The 12,953-nt window shown below is 40.6% G+C and overlaps 1 protein-coding gene across 2 annotated transcripts in view; it reads left to right on the forward strand.

Annotated features, from left to right (window-relative positions):
- Positions 1 to 1,467: 1,467 nt before the first annotated feature.
- TULP4 (TUB like protein 4) overlaps positions 1,468 to 12,953 on the forward strand; it is a 155,911-nt gene continuing 144,425 nt past the window's right edge. Inside the window, exon 1 of one of the 2 annotated variants that reach the window (XM_064649241.1) lies at positions 1,468 to 1,552. The gene's annotated coding sequence lies outside the window, so the exon portion shown is untranslated. Of the gene's footprint in view, positions 1,553 to 1,598; positions 1,677 to 12,953 lie in introns of those variants that run through there. The other variant, XM_064649242.1, reaches the window with a different exon arrangement.

The raw sequence follows: 12,953 nt of genomic DNA on the forward strand, positions 1-12,953 counted from the left end.
ACAGGGTTACAAAGGAGTTTAAAGCAGCAGAGGTGTTTTGCACACCTCTCTCTGATGTTTTTTGCTTTAGTACCGAAATTAAATTCTTATGATATGATGGCCTGTAAATTAGGAATCAAGCTAAGTTAAACACAGGAACTGAGTGATACAGTGATTTTTAACTGTTTTGGCTCATTAAAATTTTCTGCTGAAGAAGTAATTAAAATATACGAAATGTAGGCCTACTGGGGGTGGTGGTTGCCTTTTGCAGATATCTAGTGGGTAATTCAGGGACCCTGGTCTCCACAGCCCACCAGTTGAGAACAACTGCTGTAATGCACCCAGAAATGGAGCCCTAACTCCCTGATAACTTTTTACTGCACTTTAGCTATAGGATCTGTTAAGAGTTGCCCCAGGGTTTAGTCTGTGTACGGTAACTGAAAATCTTCAATAAAAAAGCAACTTTTTTTTCTAAATGAAGATTATATTAACAGATGAAATTTATGCCTAACTCTAATACCTTATCTCAGGCTTCAAGTCTTCCAGATTTTCACACACCTAGCTGGCCCTTGTCAAAAGTTTGGCTCGTTATTGCTGTAGGTTGTAATATAAAATTCTTATGGAACTTTGGGGAATGGTGTGAAAAATATTTACCCTTTTAGTTTCTCAGATGTTCAATAAGTTGTAATTCCTAAAGCCAGCAGGGTATTGGGCCTTTTCACTTCCTGCTCTCAGTGTACTATTTTTTGGATGGCTTTTCTAGAGCTGATAATTACAGTTTGTTCCTGGTTTCCTTAAACTACTAAGTGCTCCACACCTCTTTTGTTTGGGCATTTTGTTGGTCCTTTCTGAAGAAAGTGAATGTGCACTGAATGTGATACCAGAATACAGCATCAAAGTTTGTTTCCAACACCAATTTCCTTTTTCCTGAGGCTCCCCCAGGTCTTGTAGTGTTGATATCTCTAGATTGTATTCTGAATTCTGAGGACAGAGGTATTCTCTCCCGCAAGACACCCCCTTGACCCGTTACTGTAAGCATGATTTTCTCGGAGCAAAGGTTACACTTAGCATGGGACAGTGGTCAGCACAGCTAACTTTCACTCACTGTAGCTTTTGGGTCGAGCCAAAATTCAGGAATATAGTGGTGTCAGCGTTTGTGATTTTTGCAGGGAGGAGTGTGAGGTACATGACGAGGCTCAATGCCCCAGATACAATGCACCAACTTCTTTTCCTTCTTTCTCGGCCCTAAAGGCAGGAGGGGTAAGTCAGCCGTAGGTGCTTTGTTGTCAAATAACCCCTATTTCGTACAGGCCATTGTGATTCCTGTTTCAGAGGGGGGTGTGGGGCTGAGGGGAGACAGTGGCGGCTGTTTCCCCTGTCAGACGCGCTGTTAGCACGCCGCTCCGCAGTGTGCCCCCCCGCCTCCCGCCGTGCCCTCCGCCGGGTCCCGCGGGGGCTCCGGGGCAGCCCCGGCCCGGCGGGGGCGGAGCCGGCCGGGGCAGTGTGGCGGTCACGTGGCGGGGGTCACGTGGCGGGGGAGCCGGGCCCAGCCGCCGCCGCCGTTCCGGGAGCGGTGAGAGACGGAGCCGGGAGGGCGGGCAGGGAAGGAGGGAGGGAGGGAAGCGGGGAGCGTGGGGGGGAGGGAGCCCGCGGGCGCGAGTGGCCGCCGCCCGCTCCGCCGCTGCCGCCGCGCCGAGGTGAGTGCGGGAGGGGGGGCGCGATGGGCCGGGCGCTGTGCGGGGCCGCGGGCGGCTGCGGGGCTGTTTTCCTTTTGTTCCGGTGGGCGCCGGCGGCCGGCAGGGCGGTCCGCTCTCTGGGGGCGGGAGGGTCCCGGAGCGCCGCCGGGACGGGCGCGTCCGTCGTGTGCCGCGAGCCGCGTCCTTCCCGCGGCGGCTCCCCCGCGCCCGGCGGGCACCGGCCGGGATGAGCCCCGGGAACGGCGGGCGAGGGGCAGCCTGGAGCCCCCGGCCTTCCCCCGCACCTACGGCTCTGGGCGGGGGAGCTGGGGGGGGTCTCCGCCCTCTCTCAGAGACCCGGGAGCCGCGGGCGGCGGCGAGGGGAGCGCTGGCTCCGGCAGCACCTGTGACTCTCCGCGCACCGCCCGTACCGCTGCGATGTGTAAACATTATTGTCTTTTCCATCTTATTATTCTCTTATTTTCTTTTTTTTTTCTCCGACGTCTCTCCAGACCCCCTTACGGGGAGGGGGGCGGGGAGGTCTGGGGGCACACGGTTCGGAAATGTACCCCACGATATGGTAAAATTCGCCCAAGGAGCGCAACTCCTTCGCATTCTTTCGTGTTGTGTTTTCTCATCGTGCCTTTCAATAAGTGTCTGTGTGCGAACGTGTTCCAGCACATTGGCTTCCTAAAGGTTTCCGAAAAAAGTGCACGAATCGTTTGCCTATTCAGTGCTTAAATTTGACGTAGACATTAGAACATACAATTAAAACAGCTGTGTGGGGTTAGATTAAAGGTCCGTCTTGTTTGGATTCCCGTTTCTGCAAGTGGCACGTAGCAGATGTTTAGGAAACACCATAACAACAGGGTGAGCGTGCTGTGAATCTTTGGGAAAACAGCCAGGCCTCCAGCAATTTGAGGTTAAGGGACTGCCTGAGTCAAATGTGATGTTTTAGTATTTAAGAGTCCTTTTTCTTCCATAACTTAGATATACATGTTTTCAAAAAAGAACAAGGCAAAGGCCTCTATATAGAAAAGTTTTTTTCTTAAAAAAAATATAATTGTGGTCATGTTATTGTCATAGGTAGTTTCATTTTGCCTATATTACATTTGCCTGTCCAAGGATTACTGATTCATGAGCAATATCCTGTGTTTTGAATAGGTAAGGGATATTTGCAGTGGATATTTTCTACACATATGGAAACTGTAAATAAAAAAATTGTTTTTTAATGTCTGCTTTTACAAATAATTTGCAAAATGTAAATCTTAACACTAAAAATAACTGTTTAATAAAATTAAGTATAGTAAGAGCTATGTCAAAATATCGGGTGTTTTACCAGAAACACAGTATTGGCAGCTTTGAAGATGATTATATGAACCCCTAACATTTAACTATTTATACTTAAGCTTAAAGGGTTAACTTGTTTTCTCATTACATCAAGACTTCTGGTAAAATAATTGCGATAATACCATCACAGATGTTTCCACAATAGCAAAAGCATAGTGATTCCTGGGGATGCTAGCCATCGACTTGATCTTGCAATCCTAATTCAAGAAATAGCTTCATGCCAGTAATTCCTAAGATTGCTCTTATAAGGAACATTCGCACAAGTGGGCCTCATTTTTCACAGGCAATATGAATGTCAAGCAAAGTAGAGCTATTTCAAAAAACTGCATATTCCCCCCACGCCCCCAGTGGAATTTTATAAGAAGGTCATTATCAGTTTCTTGGGGGCTGAAAGGAGATAGTGGGTTGGTGTGTGTGTATAGATAGATATATAAGATTAAAAATAGCTTACAAAACTGACAACTATAAGTGTTATAAATGATTTTCATAGAACGATGATTATTTTTTTTGTACATCACTTCTAACAACTGTAGAATTCTCACCTAGTCAACAGATGTTTATTGTAAAACCCTTAACATGTTTCATTATTCTGTGAAAACCCTGCTCATGTTGAACTATACTGAGCTCGTGATGGGCTGTTTAAAATATTCAATATATTTCCTTCAGTAAGGCGATGAATAGCTTTAAATGGTTCTGTTATAACCTTGCACTAAGAAAGCTCTTTAGTGCACCTGATTCCTTTTTATCACAAAAAAAGATTGATTCAGCTGAACTTTCAAATAAAATCAATTTTGTTTATAACTAGCCTCTAGAAAAAGTTGTACTTGTTTTATGTAATTATTAAGCATACTTATAATACACAGCTTTTAGCAGTGCTTTTCATTATTAGGTCTCAAAGCACCTTGCAAAAGAATTCAGTGTAATTATTCTCTTCTTATCTTAGGGTAATTATTATCATCTTATCTAGTGCTCATAAAGAGATCATTGTCTGCCTGTGATTGCTATAAGAAACTCTATAAGAAGGTCTAATAATAAAATCAGATTTTTTGTTTAATCCTTTTTTTACACTAAACCCCCACAAACTCACTTTTTGTTTTGTACAGTTTTCTGTTGCAGCATTTTTATTTCATTTAATGAAGACTGAGGTAATTTCATACTGTACTTTCCATGCCAGTGTTGGAAGCTAAGCCTGTGCTTTACATATAACAGACTTCTCTTCTTAGTGTTAGAAGAGACTTTGCTGAAGGCTTAACCAAATTCATTGATGAGTTAGAAAATTATTCAGGACAGTTCCTGTTGAGGTGATTGAAGTAGTAATGGTGCACGCCTCTAGTTCAGTTACCAGTGAGCTTGACTGCTGAGAGAGTTAGTATATATGTCTCTTGATATCTATCAGGAAGAAAAGTGTGCGTGAATGTGTGAGGTTACATGGCCAGCATCCTCATGTCTTCTTTGTTTTCCTTCATCTCCACCACGTAGAGCTGGTAGAAATAGTACAGAATCTTACATTTCATTTTTTTGACTGGAACCACCAGTTCCAGTCACGATCAGTGTTCCATTTTTGTAATGCTCTGGTAGCAGAACAAACTTCTGATGCTAGAGGTGTGAAGTACACACCCTTAAGTTGTTTTCCAACTACCTCTATCAGTTGGGGTGCGCAGATGATTATTACTAATTATATTATTGGTGCATGTAAATAGTTTAGTTTAGGTCTTGAGGTCTTCTACTCAGTTGCTATTTTGCAAAATAGGATGAAAAGTCTTTTTTTAAGTTCAAGACAATACATTAAATCATTGCTATTTGGGGATAATATACAAGTTAGGAAATGTACGAAAGGTTTGATAAGAGAAGGATTATAGTTTGGGAACTATGAGAGGAAAGTCCTGCTTATCAAACCTAATTTCCTTTTACAACAAGATAGCCCACCTAACTGGTCAAGGGAAAGCAGTCGATGTCATGTTTTTGGATTTCAGTAAAGCTTTCTATACTGTCTCTCACAGAATCCTTCTGGACAAAATGTCCAGCACACAGCTGGATAAACACATCATGCAGTGGGTGAGCAATTGGCTCATGGTCAAGCACAGAGGGTAATAGTGAATGGGTAACCTCAGACTGGTGACCTGTCACTAGTGGGGTTCCACAAGGCTCCATCTTAGGCCCTGTGCTCTTCAACATCTTCATAAATGACTTGGACGCAGGACTGGAAGGGATACTGAGCAAGTCTGCAGATGACACAAAACTGGGAGGAGCTGTTGACTCTGTCAAAGGCAGGGAGGCCCTGCAGAGAGACCTTGACAAATCAGAGGACTGGGCAAACACCAACCATATGAAGTTTAACAGGGGAAAGTGCTGGATTCTGCACCTGGAATGGGGCAACCCCGGATGTACGTACAGACTGGGGAATGAGGTATTAGAAAGCAGTGCCATGGAAAGGAACCTGGGGGTCCTGGTCGATAGCAAGTTGAATATGAGCCAGCAGTGCCCTGGCAGCCAGGAGGGCCAACCGTGTCTGGGGGGCATCAGGCAAAGCATCGCCAGCCAGGTGAGGGAGGGGATTGTCTCGCTCTGCTCTGCAGTGGTGCGGCCTCATCTTGAATATTGTGTGCAGTTTTGGGCAGCACAATAAGAGAAAGATATTAAGCTGTTAGAAAGCATCCAAAGGAGGGCATGAAGATGGTGAAGGGCCTTGAGGGGAAGCTGTATGAGTAACAGCTGAGGTCACTTGGTCTGTTCAGCCTGGAGAAGGGGAGACTGAGGGGAGACCTCGTTGCAGTCTACAACTTCCTTGTGAGGGGAAGAGGAGGGGCAGGCGCTGATCTCTTCTCTGTGGGGACCAGTGACAGGAACCAAGAGAATGGCCTGAAATTGTGTTGGGGGAGGTTTAGATTGGATATTAGAAAAAGGTTCTTCACCCAGAGGGTGGTTGAGCACTGGAACAGGTTCCCCAGGGCAGTGGTCACAGCACCAAGCCTGACAGAGTTCAAGAATGATACTCTCAGGCACATGGAGGAAATGTTTTGAGAAGTCCAGTTTCAAGAAACTACCTATTGCTGTGTTCATTTTTGTATGACTCTTTGTACTGAACCATTATTTTGTATTTGATCCATTATTTCTATGTTGTGTCATTTTTAACTAATGCTGTTGTTTACATTATTTTGCAGTACTTAAAAACTTCAGTATGTTTTAAATGATCTGTGATAATAGTTTTCACTTTGTACTTATACCTATGAAAGACCTTAGTATTATTCAGCTATGTGCCATACCATTGATAGCTATATCAAAGCTGGTCTTAGGAATCTCCCACTGGAAAGCTGGGCTGTTTGTGTAGTGTGGAGGTCCTTTGTTGCTTTCTGCATAGTTTGAAAGCTAGCAGACCCAACTGGTAGTCATACACTTCCCTGGGTGTGAACAGTCTCCAACATCCTTGTCTAGTACAAAATACTTTTTGCAAAACAGTTACTTGAAGAATGATTCTCCCATTAGAATATAAAGATCTAGCATTTCTCAATAGTCATATCAATCCATCCAGTCAGTTCTTCCTCTGCTTTGTATGTGCAGTGGAATAGATTCCTCTCCTTTGAAGACAGTCTTTTCACTAAATACTTGTTGAAGCAAATATCTTGCAGCTTAACTGCTTTCTAAATAAAGTCTTCATATATCTATTGTTTGACTAGTTTAGACGGTAATCGCAATGTAAAATTTCAAAGAAGGCCAAATCCATCATAGCCATTTAAAGAAAATTTGTGCAAATACTTTACCAGTGGTACCTGGTGCCATTTAAGCAGACAAAAACATAGAAAGGAGCCATGAATGTTGGACACAATATGAAAAGAGAATCTTTCTGCATGTATAATAAGAATATGATAGAAGAGTAGTATTTTTGAAGATAAGTAGCAAATAAAGTTATTGTAAAAAGCAAAGGTTGACTGCCTGCTGTGATCGTAATGGATCACAGTCCACAGGAGGCTCTTTAGTTATAGAAAGACCATAACTAACAAAATTCTTAAGTTGTGAGAGGGAGAAAGCACTCTCACTTTTATTCTCTTTTGGGTGCAGTATTTAGTACAGTGGGAACCCATATCTGTTGGGCATCCAAGCATTAGTAGCAATGTTATCACTACCTGTGCTTTATAGAGAACAGATCTCTCTATTCTAATGAAAAGGTGGGATGACTTTTAGGAAATCTTTTCAGTTGTAAATACCTAAAAAATAAAACAGAACCCTAGAGATCTGCCTGTCTAAAATCTGAATAAAATACCCGGAAGAGAGATTGACTAACATAAATCCTGTCTTGCAGATCATAGGAGGTGTGGATAATAGTTAATGTTGTATAAAAATATAAAAAATGTTACTCATAAAGCTATTTTAAGTGTTAAGTAAAACTTTTAAGGGGGAGTGAATTCAGCTAAGGGAGAAGGAGGAAGAGTTACATATTTGTGGTGTCTTTCCCAGCTCTCACGAGTCACGTAAGTATATTAAGAACTGTTACTATATAAATATCTTGGCTCCCATACAAGTGCCCTACATAGTGTTTGGAAATGAGGGACTTGAACAGTGTAGGTGTTGAACCAGCTTTAGATATTGTACCTTCCTTTTTCCCAGGCACAGAAATATGGACCTAAGAATGGTATATCAGCTCAACCCAGAGATGTTTCTACATTAGTATCTTGTTTTTAACAGTGAATGATAGCAAATGCCCAGGGAAGAGTATCATAGGGTGTGCAAATAGCTGAGTGTCTGAAGGGAAATATCACTGATTTCTACCAGGATGCAGTTTAGGGGTCTCTGGGCAGATGGTTTGGTAATTAATCACATGGGTTGTAATAGTTACGAATTTATGCATCTTTTTTTTGAACCTACAATAGCTTTAGCATCTGCTACATCCTATGACACAAGAATGACAGAAGTTTAAAGTGCCCATTTTTAGTTAGACTGTTGCCACTGTAAGAGTTACAGTCCTCCACTCCTTTCATTTTATATGGTGTAAAACCCAGTTGTTTTTAATTTGTAAAATTTTATACAAAACTTTAATGGATAAAGTTGAGTTCTTGATGTGTACATATGGAATGTGAGGCCCTGTGTGTGAACTCTCGTTTATTGAGAAATACAAAAAAAGAAGTCTTCATAAAATCTCACTTCCAGTAAAGTCCAGTTTATTTATGCCTTGCATTTATCTTAACATGGAACCTGAGAACTGCTTATAACCAGTTTTGCTCTTAGCAATGTGTCTTTTTGTAAAGACCGTGGTGTTCATATCTTTATATGAATTCTACCTATAAAAAGCTGACCTTTGAAAAGTAGTTGCCAAGTTTGTAATTTTTTACAAGAATAAAGGAAGTTTTGATGGAGATTTTGGTGTGAACTTTCTGTAATTGAGTAGCAGAGGACACATATCTGTATTTGTCATATGGTCATTCAAGAAAAAAGTAAGGCATTCCTGAATAATTTGGAAACAGAACACTATGTTAATGAAATGGCTCTTTCCTATGGTCAATAACCAAGAGGAGAAAAGACAATGCAGAAAGAATTGTGTCTTGCTGATACCATCTAAGAAGTCTTTCTGCTGTGCCTTTTGCAACTGGACTTGTCTATCTTGCATTGGCCTCTTTAGCCACCAGCGCGCTTGTAGCAAATGTGGGTAGAGCCTTTTCCAAATCTTTGTTCGTGAAGCCCAGCCTTGAGATGAGATGGTCAATACCCAAATTTTCACTTAATCTGTGAGGAAACAATGATATAAATCAAATGGGTTTGATGTGCATTTCCGGACTTGGATTGCTGTGGAGTCTGTTGAGTACTTTTGCAGTTTGATATGAACTTATCCCTGGTTTGGATTCCTACTTCCTTCTCTTAAATGTTAGGGTTTGTTAGCAGATCTTTAATGATGTTTAATGATGTCTAAGGCAAAGGATCCTTTATGGCAAATATTTTTTTTTTTTAATTTGTCAGAACAGAAAATGGGGCCACAGCTTCCATTGTCCATTAGCTGTTTATTAATTCAATTAACTGAAACAGTGAAAGTGGTTGATTCTAGGAGAGATTTAAATAAATGTATTTGAATTTTATAATGACATGGGAAGCTATGCAGTGGAAATCTTCTATCTTGCATGAATAATCAGGTGATAAAATTATACCAGCTCGTGTTACAGGTATGCACTTTGGAACCATTTTTCCAAAGTGGAGATAAAGATATAAAAAAGATTAAAAAAAGATTAGAGCAGTGGAGGAAGGGACACAGTTCTTCTAAGGATATCTATATCATCTTATTGGGAACTGTAATAAACCACTATGAGCAGGAATTAGTCTGTTCTCTCAACAAAAAAAACTTTCATGCATCGACAGGGTTCTATTAAAAGCAAATACAAATCACAAGATTAAGTGGTTAAGTCCTCTTCCTTTGAGTTACAGACCTTCCAGAGGTGGATTCCTACCAGATTTTGCCAGCCCACTGAGGAGACATTCTCTCTTCCTTTATACCAGCAGAAAAACCCTGCGGAACATGTATTAAATCCAATATAAGTTATTTCCTAGTGTTGCAAAGAGAATTTTTGAATTTGAAAGTCTGTTCACTGGAGCTGTAATGAGATTGAGAAAAGTGTACTGTATAAAAAAAGTATAATTTGAGCTCAATACTAGTGCTAGGAGTATGATGGCTGTACAGTATTAGTCCGTCCTCCCAGAAGCATCAGAGGCTCATGCTGGGTAAATGCGTTGACAGCACCTCCTGGAAAATGCCTAAGCTTACATGCTGTAAGTCTTATTAGCAAGATGCCAGTCTGCTCTTCTGCAGAGGAAATGGACATGGAGTGAGGACATAAGGGAAACAGAGCAAAGATGATGCGTACAGACACATTTCGTCCACATAATGTAAGTAGTTCACAAGAATTGTGTATTACGTACTTCCTAGTAGCAAATTGCTGACTGTCCTCATTAGGGAAACATGTTCAGTCAAAAATACCCATATCCAATAGGTAAATATCCAATACCTGAATGACAGAGAGATGGTGAAGCCAGTGAAGACACATGGACAGGGGTGACATGAAGCAGTATGAGGATTTAATAACCATGTTGACTCTTAGAGGCAGGATTCACAATGGCTTTTTAAAGGAATGATTTTAGAGTCTGGCTTCGGTGACTTTAGACTTGGTATCGTCTAAATCTTATTAAGGAGTTATAGAGGACTTTGTTTTCTTAATTGTTATGGACAAGAAATTAATAATGGGAAAAAACCAAAACCAAACTACTATTTATTTTTATTAACAAAGGAATTGGAAATTGCTCTCTCTTCCAAGGATTTAAATGAAAGACCACTGATTAGATAGTGATGATGTAGCTAGGGAGATGAGGAAGAAGATTATATGGAAAATTCTTATAATACAGTTTCATTTTCAGTACTATGCTGGTGGGTTTTGCAGTCATTATTAATACAGAAAACAGATGACCTGAATAGTGGTTATTCTGGGCTAAAAGTGACCAGTAATGCTGAAAGATCTCACAAAAGATTGCCTCCTATTTCCATGAGATGCAACAGTAAAGTCTTTTGTCCCTGTCATAGGGAGGTTATATTCCAATGGTTGGATAGTTAATTGTCTTCCCCTTCTCCCTTTGGAGTTTGCTTTAAATATTTCTAGTGTGAGGAAACTTCTAGCTGGTTTGGAGAGAAAATATTTTTGATTTAATTGTCCAGTGCTGTAGTGCCAGAACAAGCTCTTGCAGTTAAGAGTTGGATGCGGTGATCCTTGCGGGTCCCTTCCAACTCAGGATATTCTGTGGTTCTGATTCTGTGATTCTGAATTTTAAAATAGCATTGCTCATTGAAACTTCAGAAATACTAGGAAAACTTTGATCCCTGATTTGGATTTGAATTTGTTTCCATCCTTGTCATCCAAGGATTCACGGGGAAACCAAGAATTAGTCAGCATTTACTTTAATGAAAATCCTCCTAAAATGATCAAATGACCTTTGCATTGGAAATAGCAATAGGATTTTTATAGTGTCTTCAGGAGTAGATCTGCTACTAGTTGTCCATCATCTTTAAGGAAGATATAATGGGACAGATATGTCATGAGGTTTTGGATCATACTGATTTTCCTCTGGCTGTGTAGTCACAGTTTTGACAAGTATCATCAGGAGATAAATCTTGTTTGGGTTTTTTTTTGGTTGTTTAGTTTTAAAGCACCTCATTGTGTTAGCTGATCTAAAAATCTACCTGAAAAATTGCCCCAATTTAAAAATAAATAACAATTGCATGCAGGCATACTTGGCTGCACAGCAAGATCTATTTTTAAAAAAGGTTTCTGTCTTTTTTTTACTTAATTTTAATGATCCAGAGTTTTTCCTTCATTTGAGACATCCTAATGAATTTTGACATCTTTTCCAGTCCTTCGTAATAGATAAATGAATGCATCCTCTGGATCAGATTTCAGAATCATTTGTGTGAGGGAGGCCATGCTTATCTTCAGATAACCCCAGGTATTCCAGTAATTCCTAGTGTGTTTGAAGTTCTGCCTCTGTTTGGTGTTTACTCTGGCGGGTCTTGTGGTTGGAAAGGTGAAGTAGGCTGTAGGAAGCTGCTGCCATATAAGTACAGCAAATTAAAAGGCAACTGCAACCTGATGTAGTTGAGTGTTCTGATGAAATGGCGATTTAAAAAAACCAAAACCAACCTGTGTCAGTCTAAAGTAACAGTTAAATTTTGATTTTATTTTTCTTGTGCATTAGTTGAGGATTACAGCAGCAGGCTGGGAGTCAGAACTTCTGTACTCTCTCAATTCTACCATAAGCTTCTGTATTGCCTTGAGATGCTTAATTTTCTTTTACTCAGCAGTATAATGAGAATAATGCTATTTTCCTACTTCTTGTAGGATTCACTGAGGCTGGTAAAGCACTCCTAGGACATTGGATAAAAGGTTCAAAATTTCAGGCTCATGTTAAAAGAAATCATGGTGTAGTTTGAATTGAGTCAAATGTTCAGTCAACTGAAAGTGATTAGACTGGGTACCAGTTAAACTAAAAATGTTCCAGAAAGAGAGGGGACTGAAACAGGACAGGCTAAGCTATAAATACTGGTATGCAACTCTTTATTTCCTGGTGTTCTAGCTGATTCTCGAGGCTGTAAACTCTTGGCCTTTCACTTAATGTTGTAAACCATCAGACGCAGAAACGATGCTAAGGTTACAATACTTTAAAACCATAAGAATGACAAAAGTGCATGCCTGGATGAGGTATCCACATAGGGCATGTATTTGGACATATCCAGTAAAGCACTCTTGTATTGAAGGATTCCTCCACGTGCTTGTACTGGATAGGGAATCATGGAAGGAGTCCACAGTGTCACTAGATTAGAGTATGGTGTGTTGGGATTTTTGGGAGTTAGCAATGAGAAGTCTTTATCATTCATTCATTGGTAAGAGTGTATTTGTGATGAAAAGCTAGTGCGTTTCTATCTCCCCTGCGTATTAGAAAATACATCTGCAGAGTATTCAGCTTTATCCACAGAGATGCTTTTTGGCTGCAGATATTTATGTAAGGTTGTGGGAGTTTTCATTTTCACAGCAATGTTTGTGTTTATTGAAGCAGTACAAATAAAGCAGGGTTGCTCTTTTGTTGGAAAGTCTTATCCTACCTGCTTGGGATTGTTTCTGGAGGACAGATTACTAATTCCTATAGCATTTTTCTTTAATTCTTTAATGATTAACTCAGCTATGATGCCCCAGATTTATTTTTGAACAGTGTAGTATATAATATACCAAATGCAATTTATTGATGTTGATGTTAGGATGAAAATTAAACATTAAGGTTATGTGCCTAAACTTCCGCACAGCACTGCCTTTGCATTATAAGTGAAGTTGGGTGCTTACATTAAACTAGTGTTTTTTTCTGAGAAAGTGAGACTTAAATTCATGATGCAGGTATGAAGTTTGCTCTCACAAACTGTTAATCATTTACAGT

The sequence above is a fragment of the Pseudopipra pipra genome, chromosome 3, assembly GCF_036250125.1.
Source record: "Pseudopipra pipra isolate bDixPip1 chromosome 3, bDixPip1.hap1, whole genome shotgun sequence".
Taxonomy (NCBI): Eukaryota; Metazoa; Chordata; class Aves; order Passeriformes; family Pipridae; genus Pseudopipra; species Pseudopipra pipra.